The 27,339-nt window shown below is 40.0% G+C and overlaps 1 protein-coding gene and 1 pseudogene across 1 annotated transcript in view; both read right to left on the reverse strand.

Moving 5' to 3' along the window:
* SLC35F4 (solute carrier family 35 member F4) overlaps positions 1–27,339 on the reverse strand; it is a 283,515-nt gene that overhangs the window by 185,373 nt on the left and 70,803 nt on the right. The gene's annotated exons all lie outside the window — the stretch shown is intronic.
* Positions 13,374–14,795, reverse strand: LOC102981496 (torsin-1A-interacting protein 2-like; annotated as a pseudogene).

The following is a 27,339-nucleotide window of genomic DNA, read 5'->3' on the forward strand; positions in this document are numbered from 1 at the left end:
AAAATTGGGGGGAAATTATTGACTCCAAAATAAGAAAACTGCTAAATTAATATTAATAGATGTTTAATTAAATGCTTACAAAATGTAACATTGTATCAACAGCACTAATTGTTAAAATTAGTATTCATTAAAATGTCATTACATTTGGAAATTAATTGGTCAGATTATCTCTTTTTGCAAGAATTCTCGAATATGTACGATTGCCAAGAAATCATTGCCAGTCATAAATTAAATGAGTTGCAAATAATTTCCGGAGGAAACTTACAAAAATCCTTTCATTCAATTAATATCAAATTAACGTGGGACATATGTTTATGTCAATGTGTTTGATAGGAAGTAGAGTATGGTCTCGAAAAGTTTGAGAACTTACAGGCAGCAAAGGACTTAAATGCTGACCAAAGATCTGGTTGCCCAAAGTCCTCTGGGCCACGAGGGGGTAGGTGCTTTCTGAGGTATTGAAGCATGCCAGTTGTTAAGTAAGGAGGGGTATTAGCAAGGGTCCACCGGGGTCACTTTAAACCCATACACTACCTCTGTGTGATTTAGAAAAAGGTGACCCTTCCAAGCAGCTGCAGTCCCAGACAAAGCACAGAGCATGATAAACTGGGAGTGGACTAGATTTCAACCTCTATGCATCTCCTGGGCTAGATGCTCTTATTCAGGACGCAATGTGCACATGCACTCAGGACAGCCATGAATATTCTGCTGCGGAAGTGTCTGAGTTTGTATAGTAATTGTTGGCTACTCCGTGGCTCACCTTCCCTCCCATAGTTCTGAAACCTTAACCAAATGTTCATGGAAAGTTTTGGTCTGGTCACTGTTTTGCTGCAGAAAACTGATGGGAAGAACTTAGGACAAAAAGAAGAGCAGGAGTCCTTTCTCTTAGCTCAGAATTACATAACCAAAGATAGCTGCACGCAGTAACATGGGGATATGGTGAGAGTCATTGGCAGCCAAGGCTGGTTAGGCAAGAGCCCAAGAGCATGGAAACCCATTACTGAGCATGAGACAGCATATAACAGAGCGCTTAGAAATAACTGGGGACCTGTTTGAGCACAGCACATGATAATGAGATGATTGGTACTTAAAATGAAATTCAAATTTATTTTGTAGTCACAGGTTAATGAAGCCAAGGTATTGATACTATGATAATAACTTCTTTCCTTCACAGAGGCTCTAGTCTAACAGAAAATTCAGGCAGAATAAGAGAATGTTAGACAGAAAATAAAAATAAAAGTTACTTTCCCAACTTAAATTCTAACATACTAATAATTATTTTAAATATAAATAGACCAATTAATTTAAACCTAAATACACCAATCAAAAGAGAGATTGGCAGAATGGATAGTAAAACATAACTCATCTATATGCCATTTGTAAGAAATTTACTTCAAATTCAACAACGTATAGGTCAAGAGTAAAAGGCTGGGAAAAGATATACCATGCAAATATTAATTTTGAAGAGCAGGAGTGATTAATATCTAATAAGGCAGACTTCAGAGAAAAGAAAATTACTAGAGACAAGAAGGGCACTAAAAATGATTAAAGGATCCATCCACCAGGAAGACTTAATGATCCTGAATGTGTACTCACCAAACAACACAGCCTTAATAAACATGAAACAAAAACTGAGAGAGCTGAAAGGAGAAATAGAAAAATCCACAGTTATAGCTGGGGACTTTGACACCCTCCTCTAACCAACTGATTGAACTGGGAGACAGAAAATCAGCAAGGACATAGAAGATCTGCAAAACAAAATCAACTGACATGATCCAATTGCCACATATAGAGCACTACAGTCAACAATAGCAGAATACATTTTTAAATGCCATTCATGGAACGTTCCCTAAGATAGTCCATATCCTTGGCCATAAGACAAACCTAACAAATTTAAAAGAACAGAAATCTGACTATAATGTGTATTCTCTGATCATAATGGAATCAAACTAAAAATCAATAACAGAAAGAAAACAAGACCAATCTCTAAATGTGTGGAAAATAAACAACACACTTTTCCATAATCCTTGGGCCAAACAGAAAGTCTCAAAGGAAATTTTAAAAATACTTAGAACTGAAATGAGAAAACAACACATCACAACATGTAAAATACAGCTAAAGCAGTGCTGAGAGGGTAATTTATTGTACTAAAAAGCTTACATTAGAAATGCAGAAAGCTCTTAAATGGATCAAGAAACTAGAAAAAGGAGAACAAAGTAAACCCAAAGTAAACAGGATGGAAATAATAAAGATAATAGCAGAAATAAATGAAATTGAGAATAGGTAAACAATAGAGAAAATCGATGAAACAAAAAGCTGGTTCTTAAAAAAAAAATCAATAAAATAAATAAGCCTCTAGCAAGACAGACAAAAATGAAAAGAGAAAGGACACAAGTCACCAATATCAAGTATGAAGCAGAGACTATCACTACAGATCCTGTAGCCATTAAAAGGATAAAAAGGCGATATTACAAAAAACTTTATGCACATAAATCCTACAACTTAGAAGAAGTGGATAAATTCCTTGAAAACTACAAACCACCAAACTCAACCAGGATGAAATAGATAATATAAATAGTCCTACTACTGTTAAAGAAATTGAATTCATAATTTAAAAACTCTAGAGAAAGAGATCTTTAGGTCCAGATGTTTTCACTCTCTAGTATTCTACCAAACATTTAAAGAAAACTTAACACTAATTTTACATAATCTCTTCCAGAAAATAGAAGAGGAGGGAATACTTCCCAACTCACTTTGTGAATTGTCTTATCTTGACACCAAAACCAAAGACAAAAAGGGTAAAACAATGAATATTTTAGGGTATTCTGTTGGCTTTGCCTACATTAAAATGCTTCTTTTCCATTTACCCAATAAGATTTAAGGATGTAAATTTTAAAACAAATTTGCCTTTCTAATTTAGAGGCCTAGTTCAACTCCAGAGAAAATTATTTCTAAGAGAACATACTGAGAATCCTATTTTTTGTTAAAGAGGCAAGGAAAAGAAGAAACATCTTTCCAAAAATGCAATGATGTTCTCCAAAACCGTCCTGTGAACAGCAAGACCCATAGAACAGTAAACAGTGAAATGAACCGGGGAAGGGAATTTCACAAAGTTAATTTCTTATTTTTGGCCAGCAGTGTTCATGGATTCAATAATCAGTCCCCCATGAAACCCTCCTAAAATTCTCAAAATAGCTCTCTGCGCCAATGGCATATCACAATTTTTCTCAATTTGTTTGGGTTTGGGATTACCATAAATTATACACAGAGAGGGGGAAAGGAAACTTAATTTTATCTCAACCATGAGGGATACTTCCATAAGAGACAGTCTTGGTTCTTACTTTCCAGTTACTCTAAAGAATCTTTAGTTTGTGAGACATTTCCAGAAAACATCACCCCTGACATCAGAGAACATAGCATCTCAACTATCACAAGAATATTGGCATCAGCCCTAATACTTAGAGCAACCCTGGTAAGAACCACCCACAGGCTTTTCTACTAGAGCCATTCTGCTACTCTGCCTCAGTACCTTGTTAATAGGCTCCAATAGCCCAGCTGGGCTTCCATTAGCAGGAGCAATCATGGGCTCAACCCCCAAGGCCAGGCACCCACCCTTTCCATAACATGATTTCTTTCAGCTCAGCCATAGCACCTGATGTACATGTTTTCCTTGAAAGTGCCTCTATGCAAAGCAGGGGAATTTATTCTTGGAAGAGTACACACCAGACTGTTCAACATTCTTCCACAGAAATACAAGATTGGGTTCTGAATCTGTGCAGATGCAATCATCCCAAACTTCATAAAATAACTGCATCATTTCAAGGTCACACATCTAACATGTTATCTGTTTAACATTTAGTGAATGGAACCTGCCCTTTGCATTTCGGGAGGTGAATTTGTGGATTTTCGTAAGAAATATCTCTGAACAAAGGCTGAGCAGAACCACAAAGGCAGGCAGGCATTCAATCAGAAAAACTAAGTCAGTGCTAGAGGGGCCACGTCATCACCTACTACGAGTCCCCTGTGAAAAGTACAGAAATGTGGACAAAGGGTACCTCTTACAGTGTTGTCAGGGTGCTTAGAGATTCTGTAACAGAGCTTTAAGTGGAGGTTTTGAAAGAAATGATTATGGATTTTCTGCCCCTTTCTTTATAAAACGTGATGTAATATAAATTTTAAGTGGATTTTGACTACAGTTTCCCATAGCCTAAGGGGCAGCCTTTTTTGAAAAAGAGCAGCCATATTTTCAATATTTTACTGATGCTTTGCATTAATCATTTAAAAACACCATCTCTGCTTCCTTTGCCAAGGGCCCCCGTTCTGAATTTAGAAGACAAAGTACTACAACAACTGCAACAACAAAAAACTCAGAGGAAAAAAAATTATAAAAACACTAACCCAGTGATAATTCTGTGGACGGTAGAGCGGGGTCCCAGGTGATCCATTTGGAGCAATGAAATGAAAGCCCGCACTAGTGAGGGAACAACCTGGTAAATGCCCCTCAGCAGTAGCACAGAAGTGCACTTCAGAGGGTAATTCAAAGGGGAGGGCAAGGGGGGTCACAAGGCTCTTCCCATCTGACAAAGTGGTGGCAGTGCAAGGCCTAAATGACAGGACATCTGTCTGATTATTGCGCAATGTGGTCATTGGCCAACATGCAGCATTTAGGGGTTGTTTTCGGGAAGTGTGGGTGATGGTAGGGGATGTCAGGCATGGCGTGTGTCGCTTTTACAGTTAAGAAGCCAGAAATATTGTATTTTCTACTTAGTTAATATCACTGAGCTAAGGGCCATCTCACAATTGATGATCAAAGCTCCCAGAAAAACAAGGTATACAATCAAGCATTCTGAGGGGTGGGGAAACAGGTCAAGGCAGGCTTAACCTCTTGGGTTATTTTTCCACTCCACGGCCTCTCTCTTCCTCGTGAGCTCTCCAAGCACCCCAAGCTGTGCAGCTGGGGAATCTGGCGGCAGGTTAGGGTAATGGGAAGAGAGTTTGCCTATATGTGATTTGCAACAATTGTCTCGTCAAATCTCCTAGGTGCCTTTCTCCATGGTGAGCAAACGAATATGGATCCTGGTATGTCTCATAATCTAGTAAATGCTTGGAACTCTCAGGTCAACTTATTACCCTGTAAGTCACAGTACAGAATAGTAAAATCTGGTTGTTGTGTCTACCTCAGTGCATCTAAAACCATGAGAAGGACTGATACCAAAAACCATTTTGTCCTGCACACTTAGGGCACAGGATTTCTCCACTTAAAATTTCTTAGTGTGAAAAACAGAGGCACTAGTATTTCACATGCTCAAAACTTCACCGGCCAATTTAAAATTCCAAATCAGGCTTTCCCCCCACGGATGCCTCACAGATTACTCCTCATTTCATAAACAATTCTAGTGTTATTTCAGGGCCTCCAACTGCTTTTATAGCTTCGATGGAGTCTTTCAGAGAGTATAATTTTACCTCATATTCTTCTAATGACTTTGCTCCTAGCTTTAGTTCCTCCAAGGTCATTAAGTCAGATTTTTTTTCCTCACTCTGCACTTATTAACTGTGAATGTACCTGACTTGAAATCTCACCTCACCCACTTCACTTCCATTTGTGTCCATATCCCATTTAATAATTCTAGAAACCAATTTCTAACGTGCAGTTGCAAATTCCTCTGCCTTCCAGTAGTGGGGCTGAAAGTATGCTCCCCAGTTTACAAGTCCCTTTGGGCCAAAGGTGCTATGAAGCTGTAAGGAAATTGCACAAATACTGCAGTAACATATGTGGAGGAACTGGAGGGGGGATATTTCCTGTCAACATAGAATGGAAGGCGAAAAGTTAGTTCCATATACATAAATCCTGCTACCCACTGTTTCCCTGAAGTTATAGGTTGTCACTTTATAAAATTGTCCAGTATATTTTTAAATTGTGTAGTTATGTTTTTCTAGGTGCATCTGTGCTTCACAGTGTGTTCTCGTAATTAATTTCACCTTGCACAGCATGCACTGTCTTTGGCTTTATAATCCATTTTCCATTCCCTACCTATCCCTATCATTACACATAGAAATGGGAAAACCTATCTGTGATACAACACCAAAGAAATACACTTGAGGCTTATATAATATGCTGTACTACACGGGCTCTTAGTCACTTTTTCACTGTCAGGAAGCAAAAAGCCATGAACAGTGAGTTAGCAGGAGGGGGGGAAATTTTTCTCAAAATTTTCTCTTCCACATCATGAAAGTAAATGTAATGTTCAAGACCAAATTCAGGAAAGAAATTCTGCAATAAAAAATATAGGGACACCAAGACTATTTGCTGCTTCCCTGAAGACAACTGTCTTCCTTGAAAACAATTATATATGTTAAACAATATCAACTAGTTTTTATTGAGCACTTACGATGAGCTAGGAATATGCATTAGGCACATACACCATAAATAACCCACCAACCCTACAGGGAAGTCACTTTTGGATCCACGTTATAGATGAGGCAACAGACAACACCCTGTTGAGGTCTTAAGTTAGTACAGGACAAAGCCAGGAAACCATAAAGTCTTACAGTTAGTATGAGACAAAGCCAGAATTCATACCCCAGTCTGTCTGCCATCAAGGCTTTTTTTTTTCTCTCTGCCACAGTTAAGATACATCTTTTATCAGGAAAGCCAGTCCAGCATATTTAGCTGTAACTTTTCCACCACAGATACCGGTTACTCAACTTTAAAAAATAGCTGTGTAAAGAATAGTCTTTTTTAGTAGAAACTGTGGCAAAAGAGGCTCTAGAGAAACAATCCCTCAAACATGACCCGAAATGTGAAACTAACTGACAATTCCTTAAGTGTCTGTGGCACCTGCCAGTTACTTTGTGAAAGCAGATTCCATACAGTTGCTGCCATGTTGTCCCCAGGATCTCGAATGGAGTTTCTCAGAAGCCAGCGCTAACTCTGGGCCCTGAGAAATCAGTATGCATTAGTCACAGAAGCCATGTGGTCAATTCTTGCCACCAGTAAATAAATTTCCCAGAACAAATCTTCCCTAAGGATTGAAGGAGGAAAACCATAAGAACAACAGAGTTCTGAAGATAAAGCAATCCAAGTAAGACCAATACACCCCACTAAACTTTGAGAGGACATCCATGCATGAGAGAGTAGCACAAGTAACAAATGTTTACCAAACTACCCTCGGTTATCAAGGACAGTTTAACCATACCCATCATCAGCAGAGTAACTAGGAAAATATGTATTATATTATACAAACGTAATCAAAACGATTAATTATCAAGTTAATCACATTTAGCCAAATGATTGCAAGTAGTTTAAATGTTTTGATATTGAAAAATTAGCCCTCTGTTACCCAGAGTATTACATGACATGAAATATCTCTGTGATGATGCCAGACATTACAACTGAACCTAGATGGCAGCGATGGTAGTACCCTGACTCCTGGCCTAGGACTCCAATTTCCTTTCCTTGATGCTGGATGACCCAGCCACTTCAATGGGAACTCCTCTGCCTGCTTTCCCTGACAATGAAATGATTCCACAGTTGAGGAATTGTTTTTTAAAGCACCCAACAAAACAAACGTGTATGAATTCTCTTTTTAAAAAAATAGAAACTTGTGTCTGAAAAGCAGGGAAGAGAATTCTCTAAAGGCCCACCTTCCTCTACTGCGTAACTTCCCAAATCCTAAGAATGTGCCCAGGGACCTCTGATTAACAGAATACAATTTAATTCATAGTGAAAGGGGTATACCTGAGAAAAATTACATTTGTTTCTCCTTTTCTATGTTCATTTCTTTTTTTTTTAAACTGATAAATCTACCCTTCAGTGGGAAATTTTAACTTTTCTCAATGATTCACTGATTAAGCAGACAATAAGGATACAAAAGATTTCAAAGACACAATTAATAAGATACGACATATACATATGTATACAGAACACATATTTTCAGACATACATTAAAAAATTACAAAAGTGATCATATGGTAGGCCAGGAATAAAATTTCTAAAATTTTTAGAAAATCAGTATCACACAAATCTACTCTCTCATCACAGAATAAATTAGCTTAGGAATCAATTAGCAAAAGATAACCTTGAAAGAAAATATGTTTAGAAATTTAAGAAAAACACTTTCTAGATGACCCATGACTCAAAGAAATCATACTAGATATGAGAACACACTAAGTTCAGAAGAGTTATAAAAATACTATGTAGCAAAATTCATGATGTAGCTCAAGCAATACTTAGAGAAAAATCTATATACTCTTAAAGCAGAGGTTACCTATGCTCATTTCTTAAATGTTCTTTTTCGACTTTCTCCTTTACAGCAGCCATGAACGCTTCACTTCACTTCATCTGTGGGCCCACATGGCTCATTTTAACTCACCCTTTGGCTTGGACTTCATTAAGATTTCCCATTTCATTTATCATTCTGGCCACTGGACCCGAGACAAAAAGGTCTCTTTGGGTATGTTCTGAAAATGTTACAACTATAATACCCTTCAAACAATATATGAATAGAACTACTCAAGATTATGTGCTTCAGATGCACAGATAAAACGTACTTCTGAAAAAAATGACCTTTTAAGGATTCAATTGTCATACATATTGGCATCGGAGATTAATGAAAAGACCAGAAATCTTGAAGGTGTTGGTGGAATTCAGAGGACTGGGTTTTGAATTCATGTTCCACCACTTACTAGCTACATAACCTTGAACAAGTTACATTATTTCTGGAAACCAAATTTCCTCATCTATTAATAGATATTAAATGAGCTCCTTGCCTCAAAGCGTTGTTAACGGGATTTAAAAGAGATGATGTATGCTTATCACACATCTTGGCATTTTGTAAGTGCTCATTAAATGTTATTTGCTAATATTTCCATTAAATGTAACCATAGCCTTCCCTAGTCAGTTTGTATGTATGGATACAACTTTGAATACCTGCCAGGTTTGGATCAATGAAAAAACAGAAAAATCTTGGCAAACAAACTTTCATGTTTTGTCTATGGCTTTCATGTGTGTGCTCAGCCATCAAGTTTCTCTTAGGTAATCTAAGAGAAGCTCAAAGACTCCATTCATTTAGGAAGCATTCACTGAGGCCGCAATGTGAGTAAAGAAAGAAAGGAAAAAAAAGATTCAAGAGTTTGCCACCATGTTTACTCCCAGTGATCCAACTGACCACAGTGAAGTCATCAGAATTTCTGGCCAACTTTACACATTCAAGTCATTTAACCAATCTGGCCATGTGGTGGTCAAGTACAATTAAAAATCCTAAATCATTCATGACACAGCACTATAAATTCTGTCAGAAATATCAGTTGCAGGAAAGTGACTCAGAAATCAGTTGGACTAGAAACCACTAGATGAAAAAGAACAAATCTCACTCCTTTGAAAAAGGAACACAAGGAAATAGCAGGTTGATTTCTAAACAGTTAAATTGCTGAAAGTGATACATAAATTATAATATAAAAATATTTCTGCAGTGAACTTGTGAATAATTATATAAAATTAATAATAAAAATATTTAACTTTTTATTTCTACAGAGTAAAATTCTCCACCCTTGTATTGCAGGTTTCATTTCTGATAAATAATCATCATTTTTTTTTTTTTTGCGGTACACGGGCCTCTCACTGTTGTGGCCTCTCCCGTTGCGGAGCACAGGCTCCAGACGCGCAGGCTCAGCGGCCATGTCTCACGGGCCCAGCCGCTCCGCGGCATGTGGGATCTTCCCGGACCGCGGCACGAACCCGTGACCCTTGCATCGGCAGGCGGACTCTCAACCACTGCGCCACCAAGGAAGCCCTCATCATTTCTTCTTTTCATCAGGTTCATGAGCATTTGCTTGATCACCTCAGCTGCAGAGTAAACTGCTGCTAATTCTGATGTGGGCATTTTAATTTTTATATAACTTTTTTTTTCAGTCAAAGTTAGAAATGATTAGAAGTGTTATCATCCTATCTATGCAGCTTGTTTCAAATTGACATCACTGTAACGTATCACAATCATATAAACAAAAGCACTAAGAGCAGATAGGTAATGGAAAGAACTTCTCAGGCAGCAAAAACAACCAACTGAATTTTGGTTCTTCTTCCAAAAAATGATTGTTTTTTAAATTTGCATGTAAATAGTGTCATTTGAAAGCACCATATGTGCAGAATGAAACAAGTAGGCACAGCTGGCTCCTGGCCATAGCGGATGGAAGGAAACCAATGAAGCAGTTAAGCATCAAACTGAGGGGCTTACACCCGCACACACATGCACAGACACAGACTGTTAATAAATATTACCTGATGTTGATGAACTACTCAGTGTCACTGGGAATCTCAGATGATAGGTGACACAAATGAATCTGTTAACAATTTTGTACACAATGACAAGAGGGATGTGCCCTTGCTGCTCTGTTAAAATATGGAAACACACTAATTTGCACTTGCACATTCACAAATCATCTCAGACTTCTTAATTTCATGACTCTCTCTCGCACCAAAGGGCTTTCAAAACCATGCCCAAGTGTACACAGAGAACACCTTGCTATAGTCTCCTAGCAACTGGGAGGGTTCATGAAACCATTTTAAAAGGTGTTCTCAGTGAGAGGCCATCAACCTGACCTTCAGAAGACCTGTGCCTCCTCCCCAGAGCCCAGCACGCCAGGGCTCCGCCTCGCCTGCTGCGGAGGAGGGACACTGCCTGCCAGCCAACTTGCAGGCCGAGGGGGCGTGGGGCTCATTCGTGTTCCCTTGCCCTTACCATCTATTATTCTGCGCTTAGTATTTCCGAAGTAGGCAGGCCAGCTGAACCCCTCCCGGGAAGTGGCCCTGGGAACGGGCTTAGAATGAGATAGGACATAAGGGTCAAAAGGAAAAAAGGAACTTTAAAATGTCCTGCTTCTCATTTTGCACATGAAAATACATTGTCATTGGCTAGCTGTGTGTTCTTATGCCAGTCACCTAACCTCTTTGGACTTCAGTTTTCTGATCTGCAAAGTGATAGAACTGAAACTCTAAGGTACCTTCCAACTCAAACATTCTATGAGGAGTTAACAGCAAAGTATTCGATGCCCATAAAACTTATACAAAGCTCTCTGGGAGGAAAAGCCTCTGATGAAAAAGACATTTTAAAAAGCACAGAAAAGACCAGTTGTCTTATGAAAATGGAAACCAATAGAGAAAAAAAAATAGCTAAGCCCCAAATATAACATGTTAAACACTGTATGGTAAATATAATTATTGGTCTCAATTTGTCGCTCTCTTATAGTAGTATTATATGTCCTTGCCATATTCTGGTAGTGTGCGGACTGTACTGCCACACCCCCTGAGCTTGGATTTGGCCATATGACTCACTTTATTCAATGGGATATCGGTAAAAGTAATATAAGCAGAGACTTAAAATGGGTTTGTGCATTTGGGTTGCCCGCCTGTACTTCTGCCATTTCTACAGGGAAATATATTAAGGTAGTCACTGTGCATTCAGTCTGAACCCCAGAAGAGACCCAGGCAGCAGCCCTGAACATAGCCTGATGCTACCTGAGTCCAGGGAAACACCACAGACCCATGAGCAAGGAAAAAAGTACTTCAGTGTAAGCCTCTGAGATTTTGAGGTCGTTACACAGCATCATTATAAGAAAGGCTGACTGACAGACCCTGCAAGGAAATAACATATAGAGAATGAAGAAAACGCCTAGAGAACAAGATAAACACCTAACCATCTATATAGGAATCACAGAACCAGAGCCAAGTGTACTCAACACAGTCACAAGCGTGTCAAAATGACAGTAATGTCAATTTGAACACTGCACACAAATTACAACAGTATCTTCTACACTCAGTTTTGTTTTTGTTTTTAGCAGTCCACACAGTTTATTCATCAATAAAACAGAAGAGAACTTCCATCATGACAGACATGAGGCGGATACAGGGTAGATCTCTGGGGTACATTCTTTAAACAGAGTAACAAGTGACTTTTTAACAACATGTGGCAGGCATGATTTGTTGCCTACCAACAGCCATTCATTCCTTACTTCTTCCTTCCTAAAAGAGCTCTGATTTTATTAGGGGAGACAATGTGTGCTACCCAGGCCATGCCAACTCCATTCCCCTCTGCCAGGTTTCCCAGGCTCCCTTGTGATTCAAGGATGTACGGAAAAAATCCTTGCTGTAATGACATGTAAGAAAAAATCTGTGTGAGGGACTTTTGAGAAAGATCTTCTTCCCCAATAAAAGAAACAGACTTGAAAGGAGAAAGCTTTTTGCCCCCTACTTCCAGCCTTTGATTGGGATTGAAATGTCTGGAGCAGCAACAAGCTACATTGTACTCGTTGAGAACTCTGAGCACAAAAAGCCAATATGATAAGGATCCAGAGGGGAAAGACAGAAAGAACCTGGGACCTTGAGAAAATTGATTTGCCACACAAGCACTGGATTATCTAGAATCTTAAGTGGAATTTTTAAATTGTTCAGTGGCCTCTGAGATGTTTTCAACTTTTTCTAAGTTTCTTACCTGAACTCTAGTTCCATGATTCTTATGAACAAGTGAAGGCCAGAATGAGGCCAGGTAAGACCTTGTTAGTTCTAAGAAAAATGCTTCCACTAAACTGTTCACGATATATATGGAGTCAAGCTGGATAACTTCTTTTGTCACCTATCTCCTAGGACAGGTACTTTTCCATTGCCAGGGGAGGACATTCTATGTTCAGCCACCACAAAGACAGGATAGTATTTGCTTATGTAGAGCCAAGGAGATGTAGACAGAGGCATTTCTGCATGCTTTTATGTCACCTATATAGGTGCTGCCTGATTGAATGTGATTTCTCTGACAGTGACCAGTTATCGATCATGTCATACCCACACTGAGGATGAGCTAAATAGAGCCAATGATGAATAAAGTTATATATGAATTTTATATATATATAATTATCACTGATTAATATGAGGTAGAATTTAGAATATAGTTTATTATTAAAATGTCTAGTTTTACTGGAATAATCTAGAATTCACCTACAAGGATGCTTTCCCACAAAAGTTATCACTAGAATAAAATGAAAATACACACAGTATGGGGCTTCTCCTCTAGGACTACCGTGTCATAATAATGTCAATAATTAGGCTGTGGAGATTTTTAGGAGTAAGCTAATTCCAAAACATAGGAAATATGGATTAGTCAGGTTCTAGATGAACAGTCTGGCTTGGAATGCTGATTAAATTCACGCTGAAGAAGAGATGCATAGACCCTGGAAGCAGATCCAACAACAATTTAAGCAGTTTCCCAGAGGAGTGACAGTCTGGATCAGATATTGAAAGGAGTCATTTTTCCATCTTCCTTGGGCTACTAGTACACAACCCTCTAGAGTCTCCATGATTTTTACCTTAAGAAAATCTTACGTTTAAGAAGTTATTTGCTTTGGCCAAGTTTTTTGTTCAAGGTTTTGTCTGTTCTGATCAGGATTAACTGTAATGCAGGATTAAAACCAGCAACTCTAGAGTCATATATCCTTTTCCTAACCAGTGGAGGACCCAGAAGAAATGGGTGGCAAGCTTTTTCAAAGGTCCACCTGGTACGATTTTGGGGACCCCCCTCAAGTGGGAAAGACCAAGGAAGAACAGGCTTCTATTAGCAGGATTATCAGGGTAACACTCAGGGCAATAATCAGCTCTGTTAATACGGTCTAAGAATACTTGGTAACATTCGTTCTCAACCAGTTCAGTTTGGTACAACCAATGGCCTAGTTCTAAACTAGGGAACCACTGCTGTCCACAGTCAGGGCAATGTGAATTATCTGAGAACACTGGGACCTAGAGAGACAACACAGAAAGCAATGTAACAGTAAGAGGCCACAACGACAAAGAGAGACACCCAAACAACCATTCCTATTACAGGTTTAGGTTTAGCACTTTCTCAGTCCAACCACCATTACTTGGAGAGGGTAGAATCTGGCTTTTGCACTCTGTGCAGTTCTTCAACATTTCGTTGTTGAAGAATTGTTTTCACTCACTTACCACCCAGTCTCTGAACTCAGGGACTGATCCAGTCTATGTTATCTGTCACTTACTATCAGCACAGATCTCAGAATAGCTCCTTTAAATCCCAGCTTCTCAAGAAAAGGTAGGGTTCTAGTCTAAGTTAATTATTTTTTCGTGTGTGTTATCAGCTGGTGTTATCATGCAGAGGCACCTGGCTTACTCTGCTTTGCTGGTAAGTAATTATGTCTGCTTGGTGAAACAGAGGAACTGACAGGTCCAGTGGGTCTTTGGTTGGCACTGGCACTCTTGCCGTTGCAATACACGTACCCAAGTCTTAAGGCCCTGGCACTTGATAGCTATGTAGAGGGGTCAGGAAAACCTGGCAGAGTCCTCTTGAGCGTGGATCCAATGAAGTCTTTCTTGGGAGGACCTTAATCAGGACCCAGTCACAGGGAAGTAGCTGCTGTTGAGTTGGTTGAAGGGTCTGGGAATGCTTCACACACTTACAAATTCTAGCGGGGTTTTAAATCGTTGACTGTCAATGTCAGGAAAGCCCTTCGAGTGTTCTTTCTGCTCCACAACGCCGAGCTGCACCCCTCGGATGCGGCGGAACAGAACGTCGTCCCCGTCCCTTACACTCAGTTTTAAGTGATCCTAATTAATGACCCTAAATGGTTAGCTTGATTAAAAAGAGTTAGACCTTTATTGGGAAAGAGGTAAAATTGTGGAAAAATCTAAAAACTCCTGAAAGTTCATTTAGATGAATTGGTTTTCACAAACTACCACATACTGTACTGTCTTCCACATCGTACTCAGCCTGGGGATGCTGCAGATATTTACCACCATAAGCCATGAGGCTCTCAAGCACACACCTTATTTTTCTTTAAAAATGGATTTTTATTTTTTAATTTTTAAAAATTGAGATCATGTAACATTGTGTAAGTTTAAGGTGTATGTGTTGGTTTGATACATTTAGATATTATATATGTTTACTACCCAAGCCGGTAGCTAATACCTCTATCATGTTACATAATTATCATTTTTTTGTGTGTGTGATGAGAACAATTAAGATCTAGTCTCTTGGCAACTTTGAAGTTTATAGTGCAGCATTATTGACTATTATTCACTATACTTATTTATCTACTAGTTGTAAACATCATCTTAAATAACATCTCCCCAATTCCTCCACCCCCCAGCCTCTGGTGACCACCATTCTACTCTGTTTTTATGAGTCTGACTTTTTTAGGTTCCACATTTAAGTGAGGTCATACAGTATTTGTCTTTCTTTGTTGGATTTATCTCACTTAGCATAATACCCTCAAGGTTCAACCATCTTGTCACAAGTGGCAAGATTTCCTTCTTTCTCAAGGCTGAATAACATTTCACTGTATGTATCTACTACATCTTCTTTATCCATTCATCGACTTACAGACACTTAGGTTGTTTCCATATCTTGGCTATTGTGAATAATGCTGCAGTGAACATGGGTCTGTGGCAGGATCTTAGTTCTGCAACCAGGGATTGAACCCAGGCCCTCGGCAGTGAGGGCGCGGAGTCCTAACCACTGGACTGCCAGGGAATTCCCCCAATTCCTTCTTACATATATACCTAGAGTAGGATGTTTGGGTCATTTGGTAGTTCTATTTGTAATTTTTTGAGGAACCTCCATACTGCTTTCCGTGATGACTACTCCAATTTACATTCCCACCAATAGTACACAAGTACTCCCTTTTCTCCACCCTTCTCCAACACTTGCTATTTCTTGTCTTTTTGATAATAGCCATTCTAAGATGTGTGAGGTGGTATCTCATTGTGGTTTTGATTTGCATTTCCCTGGTGATTAGTGATGTTGAGCATCTTTTCACGTACCTCTTGGCCATTTATATGCCTTCTTTTGAAAAATGTCTATTCAGGTCCTTTGCCCACCTTTAAGTTGAATTATTTGCTTTTTTTTGCTATTGAGTTGTATGAGTTATTTATATATTTTATATATTAATCTCATTAGATATATGGTTTGTGATTTTTTTTTTTCCATTTTGTAGGTTACCTTTACACTTTGTTGTTTGCTGTGCTGTAGCTCCTTAGTTTAATGTAGTCTCACTTGTTTATTTTCATTTTTGTTGGGGGAAGCACACACTTTCTCAAGAGACAATGTTTCCATTTCTCCTAGGATCCAGAAGCTACTGAGTTTGAACAAATCCACTTTACAGAGAACTGTGCACATATCTGTCTCATAATTAAATAATGTAATTACCATGTTGCATCTGAGTTTTATGCTGCTCTGTCTTTTGGAACCAGAAGTCCTGCTCAGGCAGGTTTAGAACTTTTATAGTAAATGCACCAAAGTCTTAGTTTTGTTTAGCAGACTAAGCAGAGAGGAGGAGAGAATAAATGAGGCAGAGAGGATAAACTCCCAAAACTCAGTAAATATCAGAGCACCAATCACACTAATAAGGGTAAATGATCTGTTATTCTATACCATTTGATAATAGATTATGTTGCCAATGAAAATAGTTTGTGAGAAGTTTGTGACAATTTATAAATTGCTTATGCTGTAATAGTAAATGAAAAAAGCAGCATATAAAATAGTATCAATAGTACAATCACAACAATGTAAAACGAAAGTGCACTAGAAAACCAGATTTGGAATATTCTCAGGATTGTTAACACACTGTCTTTAAGTAATAGAACATTTGAGTGACTGTTTTTTTTTCTGCATTACCAGTATTTTTCATATTGAATATGCATTACTCAAGGTACCTTTTGAAATTCCTTTTCTAAATTACAACTTTATTCTTTCAAACTATCATTCCCTTTTGGGTATACTTTGTTCTGGCTTTTTTCCACACCCTTACCAAAAAAGGGGAAATGCAAACTAATACTGCAGTAGAGTTTATGTATTTATATCTGACCTTCAGAAGTCTTGTTAATCACCAACAAGACAAATATTTGTCCCCACAGCTAAAATTAGAGCTGCAATTTTTTTAAACCTAACGTTAACCAAAACAATGAAATGATATAATCTCTAGAAAAGAGTCAACAGTGCCTTACAGCGTGGTCATTAAAAATGAAGCTGCCATCTTATTATCACAAGACCAGGGAAATTTTGAGATTACACAGGACATGGAAATACTGTGTCCCAAAGACACACCAGTCATATCTCCAAATTTGTCATTATTTCAACGGAATGGACTGGTCTAATTCAAAAGTCATATTTAAATAAAGTATAAATATTATAATATCAAAAGAATAATTAGCATATTCTTTATCCCAGAGAGCTTTAAAGATGTTAATAGATTACCATGATCTCTGTTTCTTCAAAGACAAGTAGAAAATAGAAACGTGAAATCATTTCCCTAAGGCCACACAGAGTAAAACATTACTGTGCTAGACACTTAACTGATTTATGAATGTTTCCTGAGTATGTCATTAGAATCTTAAAAATGTTACCACTGGGCTATGGAGAGACAATGTCTCTTTTTTTTAAAATCAAAATTCCCATATTGCAAAAGTAATTTTGTATATAGCAATAGTGTTTTCATTTCCAAAGCAAACTTTTGAAAAAAATAAAACTACTTCCCACCTGGCTTTGTGAGGAACTGCTACTAATAACTACTGTTAAACAGTTTGTAAAAATATGATATGCTATTTCCTTGTCTGGTAATTATAAGCTTAGCAGACTAAAGCATAAATAAATAACTGTGCTATTGTTTTTCAGCTTCAGAAAATTACACATGCTATTACTAGTTGATAATTTTGTATGCTTAAAATCTAGAAACATTCATTAAAAATTAATAGGCTATGTCATTTTATAAGCATATCTTTAAAAGATATGGAAAGTAGATTATTGGCAGTTTGTGAAATTAACAATGAAAGACTACTGTGTCTCACTTCAAAGATTTACCTAAATATCTAGGAAGGCTCAGGAACAATTTTGGGAGTTAGCTTAATGTTAAATTCTCCTATGATCTGAAAGTGCCAAAAAATAAGAAAATTACCTCCTGTCTATTTGAACGTGCGCACACACACACACACACACACCAGTTGCATCACAGCAACTAAGATCACCCATGAACTGATTTTTTTTTTTTTAAGCAGGGGCTCCACTACTTTTCTTTTTCTTCCTGATAAAGAGAAAATACCTTAGCTTGTCCCCCCAGTTGTCTGTGGGTGCAGCAGAAGTCTCACCAGGAAGAATGACAGATTCGTGGAGGAGACTCCAGTGAGTGATGCCATATATAGTTAATGAATGCCATATGTAGTTAATTAATACTAGAAAGAGAAGTGCAGACACTGTAAGTCATAGGATTACAAAGGAGACCAAACAACAGAGCACCCTAACAGTTTGGGCCTTTATTAGAGAGAGACAGTTTTCCCCTTCATTAAAAGGAATTTTTCCTAAGCACACTCTTATCCTTGAGGAAGAGGAGTGACAAGTGGGGATTGTTAAATTCGGGGCAAATGGAAAAGGCAAGCTCTGCTCCATGCTCTACTTTCTTTCTCTTGGGAGTATGCCTGCTCACGCTGGGCACAAATTCTCTCTGTTCCTCCTAATGCCCGGAGCCTCCCCTGGGTGGGCCTCCTCTTCCCCCAGGGGATTCCTGCCCCAGCCCAGTTAGGCAGTTCTGTCTAACTCCGGGGTTCACAGCTGTTAGCAATCCATGAGGCCAGTACAGCCAAAGCCATTACCTTTACTGGCTTCTGACGGTAAACAGGAAATAAATGGTCCCTGTCTTTGCATTGCTCTACATCTCAACTTGTTCAGAAACCAAGCCTCTTCAAGTATCAGTTTTTGGGTGGTTTTGTTCCAATAATAAGTATAGCAAATCACTATACTTACTCTTAGAAAAGGGCTTTCATTCATTGCTGATTGATTTGCAAAAGCTCCAAGTCAAATCTACTGCCTGATTTATAAGGAAACCATCGATCACCACATGAGACACAGTCCACACTTGAATTATCTGCTTACCAACATCACAGTTCTGGCCATAGCACTCTACAACGACTTGTGCTATTATTTATTAATGTTTCTCTTTTAAAAGGCTCATTGTTTTTTGCTTTAAAGTATGATGCCAAATGGAAACTACTGCAAAAGGAAATTGAGTATCACTTGTCAAAGATTAACACCAAAAACATACATAGCACTTAGTCTATGCCAGGCTTTATAAATATTACCTCATTGAATTCTCACCACAATCCTATGAGGTAGGTACTGTTACTGCTGTCGTTTTATAGGTGAGAAAACTGAGGCATAGAGAGATTAGGAAATTTGCTCAAAGTCAGGCAGCTAGTGAGGGGCAGACTTGGCTCTGCCCCAGGTGTCCTGGCTCCAAAGTCAGCTCTGACCCACCTCAAGTACAGAAAGTGACTATAAAGACAAAGGCAGTGAAAAGAAGTCAATGCTCTCACAGTATAAAAATAAAAATGAAATGCAAAGCATAATAACCATTTAACAAAAATGCACACCTAAAAATTCTATTTTTCGTGCACAAGAAATAGCTGTTAATCACTCAATAGTAAAATTTTAAGTTTAAAAATGAAAATGAAATACAAAGAATAATCACCAATTGATTTCTAAAAATCCACTCTGGAAAAGTCTATTTTTCTCTTGCAAGAAATTACTGTTGATGATAAGTCAATAATGAAAGCTTCATTTTAAATAGCCTTACTGTAAGATTAATTAGAGTAAAATGGCCTGAAGGGAAAGAGGGTTTTAATTCATTTTTGCTCCCCTTTTGCTATGCCCTAAGCAGAAAGTTACAGAGGTTGAATACACCTGAATCACTCTGGGTTTTCATAATGGCATTTTCCCCACCTCATCCTTCAGTGTCCTTATCTGTAGTGATAAGGACACCCCAACTCCTTCCCCACAGGAACCGGCCTTCAAGTGATTCATGTGGTCAGCAGGAAGTGGCTCTACCACTTTAGTTTTAACCTAAGAAACAATACTGTGTCTGTGAAATCAGGGATTTGCTGGGCTGTACCTCTCATAAGGTGTCCATGAAGAGAGGCAGTGGTGAGTCCCACCCCACCCCGTTTCCTTTGCTCACTGCTCACAGAGCTACCAGATATTTCCCAGCATCCCTTGCAGTTAGGCAGGGTCACGTCACAGGCTCTGGCCAAGGGACGGTGGCACGGAAGTGATTCCTGGCACCGTCAGTGATCCTGAATGTCCCCTCTTTGTCGGTCTGTGGCTGGAGGAAACCAACTCAAGGACCAGAGGAACCTAAAGCCCCAAATAGAAGGAGTCTGAGTCCCTGAACGACTGTGGAACACAGAACCCACCCCCACTAAAGCCCACATTGGACTGTGATGTGAGGTGAAAAATAACCCTTTATTCTCTTAACTCATTTTGATTTTGAGATAGTTTATGACAGCACTTAGTTTATTCTGATTAATATAATACATTAAAACAAAATGCTTAAATCTTACTCTTTGAAAATTCCTTCTCTTTGTATCCCTTAAAATGACCACTCTTTGGTAACTGCTGATGTAGTAGGCACTGCCCATACCTACACAGTTTGGTCCCCACAGAAAAATGTGTGTCCAGGCACTGACCAAAATAATCAAAGGCTGAATCATATCAAGTCATCATCTAGCTAACGCTCCTCTGAACTTACAGGTGTTTCTCTTTCGGCTAATCCTTCACTGTAACTGGCACATTGAATAAGCAAGACTTATGGGGATCACAAAAATTTGTTTTTTCCCATTGTCTCTTTAAACCCAGTCAGGTCCTTCCTTTCACCTTGACTTTGACAGTCATGCTTAGGTTAGAAAGATAATCTACTATCACTCTAAATTCCAACTGCAATCCCAATTCAGTATTTAAAAGTGTCTAGTCAGATACAGTGACGGACAGATCAATCCTCATCCAAAAGTCTCCCTTCCACATACCCCTCCCTTATGCTGGACCAGCAGCAAGACACTCCCACACCTCAGGGGAGGAGGGTCTGCTTAACATCTTCTGTTTTAAATTCTTTCTCCCAGAACTTACCTGCAATTTCTGACCTGTGTCTCACCCAGAGTTGAAGCTGTGAGGGGGAAGTAAAGGGGCAGGAAAATTCCTACTTGGTGAGTACTACATAGTAAGGTAGTGCTGCTCTTCCTGGACATCTAGAGCTGACATTTCCATGGTGAGTATCTTTACGAATTCTCTAGAGACTCCCTTCCAGGTTCCTCTGACTACAACCCCCATTTACCCATCAATGCCGCTTGCTGGGCTGCCCATTCCCAAACACCCTCCGCTTCTGTTCCCTATTCCCCGCCCCGGCCCACCGCAACCACCAATGTCACCTCACAGCCTTTTACTGCCATGGTCTACTCCCCTGGGTGACCCCTATTCAAATTATTCCCAGCCATTGGTTCCCCACCCCCGAGGGCAGCGTGACCATTCAGACACAGCCGCAGCTTTGCTCCTCTGCCAGAGCACTCTCCATCCCGTCTCTCTGGCTCCTTTGATTTCCCAGTGGGGATGGGTTAGTGGGTGATAGACAGCCGGCTACTACACCCTTCTACCCACTAGAGTCACATGCTAAGCTCTCTGGGTGGTCAGGTGGAAGTCTCCTCCTCAGATCTGAGATGAAGCGATTGAGCACCTCCCTACTTCTTCCTCTTGCTTAGTTTAGGTGGATTCACAACACAGGTTTCCCCAGAGAAATCCTCCTCACAGCACTCTTTTAATTTTGAACCCTTAATTCACCTATCCTTGAAGAACCCTTAATTCATTTATCCTTCACTTAATGTCACTGGCAAAGCCCATTAACAATTCCTGAAATAAAAATAGAATCTGGGTAATAAAATAAAGTCTAACCTTTTTTATTCTTTTCCTTGGTGCTTCGTCCAGTTTCACTTGTTCATAGGGTCCTGTGTGCAGAGGCCTTGCTCCCAGCCCTCAAGACCACAGTTCCTGGTACAAAATGGCTGCAGCAACCTTCAGCTCGTGGCTGTGCGCAGAATCACGTAAGCGTGATTCTAACTCAGTAGGCCTGGGGTGGATCCTGGGAGGCTGCTTTTCTAACAAGCTCCCAGGTGATGCTGATGGTCTGTAGACAACCACACTTGGAATAGAAAGGTCGAAAAATATCTATTGAATGGTTTTCACGTTTTGCTTGTTTCTTTCTTGTTTATAATAGTTTAGGGAGGCTGACGGAGTTTAGGGGGCAGAGAGCCCCTCAAATTGTCCCTTGCCACCACTGACCATCTGCAGTTTTAGCCTCTGCTCTCACCCTTGTTAGCATCAACAGCTGATGTCTTTTGCCCAGGTTCATGTGAATCCATCCTTCCTGCAACAAAATCTCCAAATGCCTGACAGCTCTAAGACCGTCCATAGTAGGCAGTTTTTCCAATTGAAAAATGATATAGCTCTGTCTTTGACCTTGGTCAGAACCTGTTCATGATCTAGGCAGTATTTCAGAGAATGCTTTACAAAAAGGCCAGACCTTAACATGGCATCAAGGACTCAGAATTGCACAAGTCTCAGTAAGGCTCAAAGAAAAGGGCTCACCCCACCCCATATGGAAGTGAAAGCGACCATTCAGACTACACACCTGGAAGGTGTGGCTCCATCTTAAGGCAGATGGGTGATTTGCATAAATTTGCATAGCATTAGCGATTCTTATACTGTCCAGTGATAAACTGACTTATTAAGAGAAACTTCTGTCCCAAATTCCAGTTTTGGAGATGATAAAACAAATGTTTCCCAGAAACCTCCTGAGTTCAAAGTAGAGGGCAATGCGGGTAGCAGAGGCCCTGGCAGAGCTAAGCTGGAGAAAGGAATCGGTAAAGTTTGATTGGGGCTCTGGGATTACAACTGAAGCAGCAGCTTCTCCACATTAGAGTCTGTGTTACTAATTAGTTGAATTGGCTTATTCTTCCTTATTTCCCAGCATAAGTGAGCACTGTAGCTTAGAAAGGCGAGGGAAAATGGGTGAAAAGAGCAAAGATTTCAGAGTGTAAGTTCACTTCCAGATTCTCCACTTACTTGCTGTTGGCTTGGGGCAAGTTAATAATCTTTCTGAGCCTGAAATGCCTCTTCTATAGAATAAGGATAAGAATAACAGTCTTGCAAGGTCATTATGAGAATTAAATAAAATATATACCAAGAGGCCTCATGCAATGCCTGGCATTTAACAGGTACTGACCACATAACCCTCTCCCCCTTCAAGGAAAACAGGGACATGGAAGACATTTGGTATTCTGCAAGCACCAAAGATTTGTAAAGCTCTTTAACTTTCAAAGCACCTTCAGAGCTGTTTTCTTACTTTGTTTTTCTAGGGAAAAAAAGGGGAAAGGAAGATGTGAAGAAAAGAAATACAAAAAGAGGGAAGTATGGAAGAAGCACGGGACACTGCAAAACAAAATCTAGAGCCTACGTTTCCATCAGACCGAGATGTGGCATGTGACTCAGGTGGCAGTCTCTCACAAGTCAGGTGAAGGTCAAATGACAGTGAGTGAAGTCTGCAGTAAATGCCCTCCAATTAAAATGATAGTAAGTCAAGTATCTGAGTTTGTTGTGAATTTGACCCGGATATTAATTTTTGAGAAGAAAGAAGTCTTCTTATTCCAACCACCAGCAAGTGGAGTAACAGAGTAGCACTCGGCCTTGCTAATCACTGATGTGTATTCCCTGGTGGGACCCTAAGGAATACAGCGGAGCCATGCTACCCCATTAAAACCGCCTAAATAGAGTCTCTGTGGTGTAATGTTTGTGGGAACCATTTACATGTCAAGATCCAAAGCAAGTACAAATCTGCAGTACAGAGAGAATTAGATCCCAGCTGGAGCTCAAACTGTACCCATCCCCTCCCCTCCTCCCTTTAGGGATCTACTTACATACAACCACTAAGCATCCTCCAAAATAGAAGTCAGGCTAAAGGAAAAGAGCCTGGCCTCCACCAGCCTGGCCCACTAGCATCGCCCCTCAGGCCTTTGACTAAGTCCTTGAAGAAGGGCAGCATGGGGAGATATTCACAAAATATATTCACAAATATTTGAGAGACATGGGACACAGTAGGTAACAGAACTTGGGGAGCATATGACAAAGTGGGATAAAGAATGGGGAAAAGGAGCTGTCCCTATATCCCTGGAGAAAACAGTGTGGCATTTTGCCCAATGGCCAAGTGTCCTGGGCCCAATGAATCTGGATTTGAATCCAAGTTCTGCCATTTTCTAAGTGTACGAGTCGGGGCATGTTTGTTAAACTCAGTTTCATTATCTACAAAATAGACACAAAAATAGAAACATCTCGGGACTTCCCTGGTGGTGCAGTGGTTAAGAATCTGCCTGCCAATGCAGGGGACACGGGTTCGAGCCCTGGTCCAGGAAGATCCCACATGCCGCGGGAGCAACTAAGCCCGTGCGCCACAACTACTGAGCCTGCACTCTAGAGCCTGCAAGCCACAACTACTGAAGCCCACGTGCCACAACTACTGCAGCCCGCGTGCTTAGAGCCTGTGCTCCGTAACAAAGAGAACTCCCCGCTCTGGCCAAAAAATAAATAAATAAATAAATTTATTTTAAAAAAAGAAACATCTCTTAGAGTCTTTCTAAGGTTTGAAAGAGACCTGTTTAAAAGCTGGGTCTATCAACTTTTCTCAAGGCATGGCAGTTACAGAAAATGACACGTGCATTATAATTCTATAACATAATGAAACTGCTTAATCCCAGAGATAGCAGCATTGGAAGTCCTCAGCCCCAGATCCTGTCCACGCCCCCTGAGGGCTGAAGGGATAATAACAACAACAGTGATAGCTAATAGCACCTCTATAGAGCTTCCTGGGTGCCAGCTGCTGTTCTAAGTGCTCTACATTGATTAACTCACTTGATTCCCACAGCAAACTTATGAGATGAGTATTATCATTTTTATTATTTCACAGATGAGGAAACCAAGGCACAGAGAGGCTAAGTAACTTGCCTAAGATTACATAGCCTGTGATTGTCAGGGCCAGGTCCAGCCCAGGCGGTTAGATCCAGAATCCTTGCTTTCTTCATTATGCAATACAGCCTTTCAATATCATGGCCCAGCTCCAACCCAGACGTGGCATCCCCACCTTCCTCGCAGAAGGCACTCTGAAATACAGCCTTTCTCACCTTGCATGGCATACAGCATTTAACAAACATTAGTATTTTATAAAGAGCTGTGCAATCAAGTGTGCAGATGCCCCAACAAGATCTGCAGGACTGGTGGTTTGAGAGAGCAGGACAGTCCAGGGCAGGGGGTAATGGCACAGTCAGTGCCAGGAATCACAGAGAGACAGTCACGGCTGGCTCAGCAGCAGGCCACACCACAGGGAGGGGAAAAAAAGAGGATGGAAATGGTAATTTCCCCATGGTGTTGCATGCTCTGGGGTTGTAGCACTCTCTAATAAATCATTGTGGAACACTTTGAATGGGGGCTAGAAGTCTAGCATTGGTGGTGGGAATTAGAGCCATCGTGTTTCTAACTGTAGGTGTTAGTTATAGGTACAGTTACCCCTAAACCGGCCCGGCTTGGGGAAGCCAAGGGTACAGCTGTGAGCACCTCCTAAACTTCACACGTTCATTGCTGATTATAGACTGTAAATTCCTGAAAGGCAGAGGATGTCTCTCGCATTTTGATAGCCCCCAGCAGTTGTCAGAGGCCTTTTTTATATAGTAGGCCATCAACAGGCATGTGAGTAAGTCATTCAAATATATTTATTTAATAAAGATTTAGGGCTAGCCCTTAAAACAATTACTTTTAACTTCAAAGTTCTTTTTGCAGAGGCAATACACCGATTTCTCTGCTCTAAGTTTAACTAACATTAGAAAACTCACAGTGGCAAAACTGAAGACCTAAACGAAACTCTGAACACATTTATTGCACACCAACTCTGGGCAAGACTCCTTCAAACACCAAGGTAGAAGCTTTCCTGTGTAGAGAAGGTTATACCAAAACCCAAAAATGCTGTTTGCAAACTCAACCTTGTTGCTTCCCCTAAGTCAAAGAATCCATGACTAACAGCAGTTTTCATTTTTATCATTATCATCATCATCACTATTATTATTTGTGTTAATTCTTGACCAATTCTGAGTGTAGTAAACCAAATGTTATTTGATGAAATAAGAGATAAGAGTTGTTTCTATGACTCAGGGGAAAACAATTGCTGCAGTTTGTGCCATAACACTTTAAGTCAACTGTTTTCCAACGTATAAAGGTGGTTTTAGGTCAGCTTGGAGCACTGGTTGTCATGTCCCAACATCTGGACCACTGGTGTGGGTGTGGAATAGGGCCAGAATGTGATGGAATAAACATAAATTAAATGAGACTGCACTTTCATGCAGCCCCCAGAGATGCTTGTCATGGAAACTGAAAATCCCTGTTCTGCAAAACGAATGTCATTTAGCAGTGTTTTGCCAGACACCAGCATCTCAGCGATCATTTAGAACAGGGGATGACAAACTACAGCTCATGCGCCAAATCCAGCCTACCGCCTGTTTTTGTAAGTAAAATTTCATTAAACATAGTCACACCCATTCATTTATATATTGTCTATGGCTGCCTTCACCACACTCTTAAGTGCAGAGTTGACTAGTCTCAAAAGAGACAGAATGGCCTGCAAAGCCAAACATATTTACCATCTGGTCCTCCAGAGAAAAAGTATGCCAACCCCTGATGTAGAATAATACCAAAAGTCACAAACATCAACATCTCAGTGACAATTTAGAAAGCCACCAAAATTCATTTCACCAATCTACAACCCAACCTCCTAAGACACCTGAATTTAATTAGGGTCATTAAGTTTTTTAAACCATTTATATAGTTTATTTCTTGAATCTTCAACATGATTTTTTTTTTTTTTTTTTGCGGCCATGGCTCACGGGCCCAGCCGCTCCGCGGCATGTGGGATCTTCCCGGACCGGGGCACGAACCCGCGTCCCCTGCGTCGGCAGGCGGACTCCCAGCCGCTGCGCCACCAGGGAAGCCCAACATGATGTTTATTAAAGAGGGACACGCTTTGCCTTATATAAAGTATGGGTTTTGCCCTTGATGTTGGCAATTGGCATCCACCTCCTGTGCAGGAAATCAAATTTGTTGTTCCTATTGCACTTCCTTCCATATATCAGTGTTTCACCTGTCCCCTTAACCTCAGGGCTGGGACAAACTCTAAAACATTAATATGCATAAGAAATGTAATTGAAAAATTTATCCCCCCATTCTTAAGATGTCACCCTTCTTATTTCTATCTTTGGTGCTTGTCTAGCTGCAGCCTTGTTAGCTTGATCCCTGGCCAGGCAGCATTTGCTTAATGACACCCCCCATAGGAGCCCCTTCCTCCCCACTCATTACACCTTTTTCTTCCCTCACCCCAAATTCCCTCTAAATATGAAATCTCTCAGGGTGCTTGACTAGCAGAGAACAACAGTGTTACCACTCTTTC

This window comes from Physeter macrocephalus, chromosome 11 (genome assembly GCF_002837175.3).
Source record: "Physeter macrocephalus isolate SW-GA chromosome 11, ASM283717v5, whole genome shotgun sequence".
Taxonomy (NCBI): Eukaryota; Metazoa; Chordata; class Mammalia; order Artiodactyla; family Physeteridae; genus Physeter; species Physeter macrocephalus.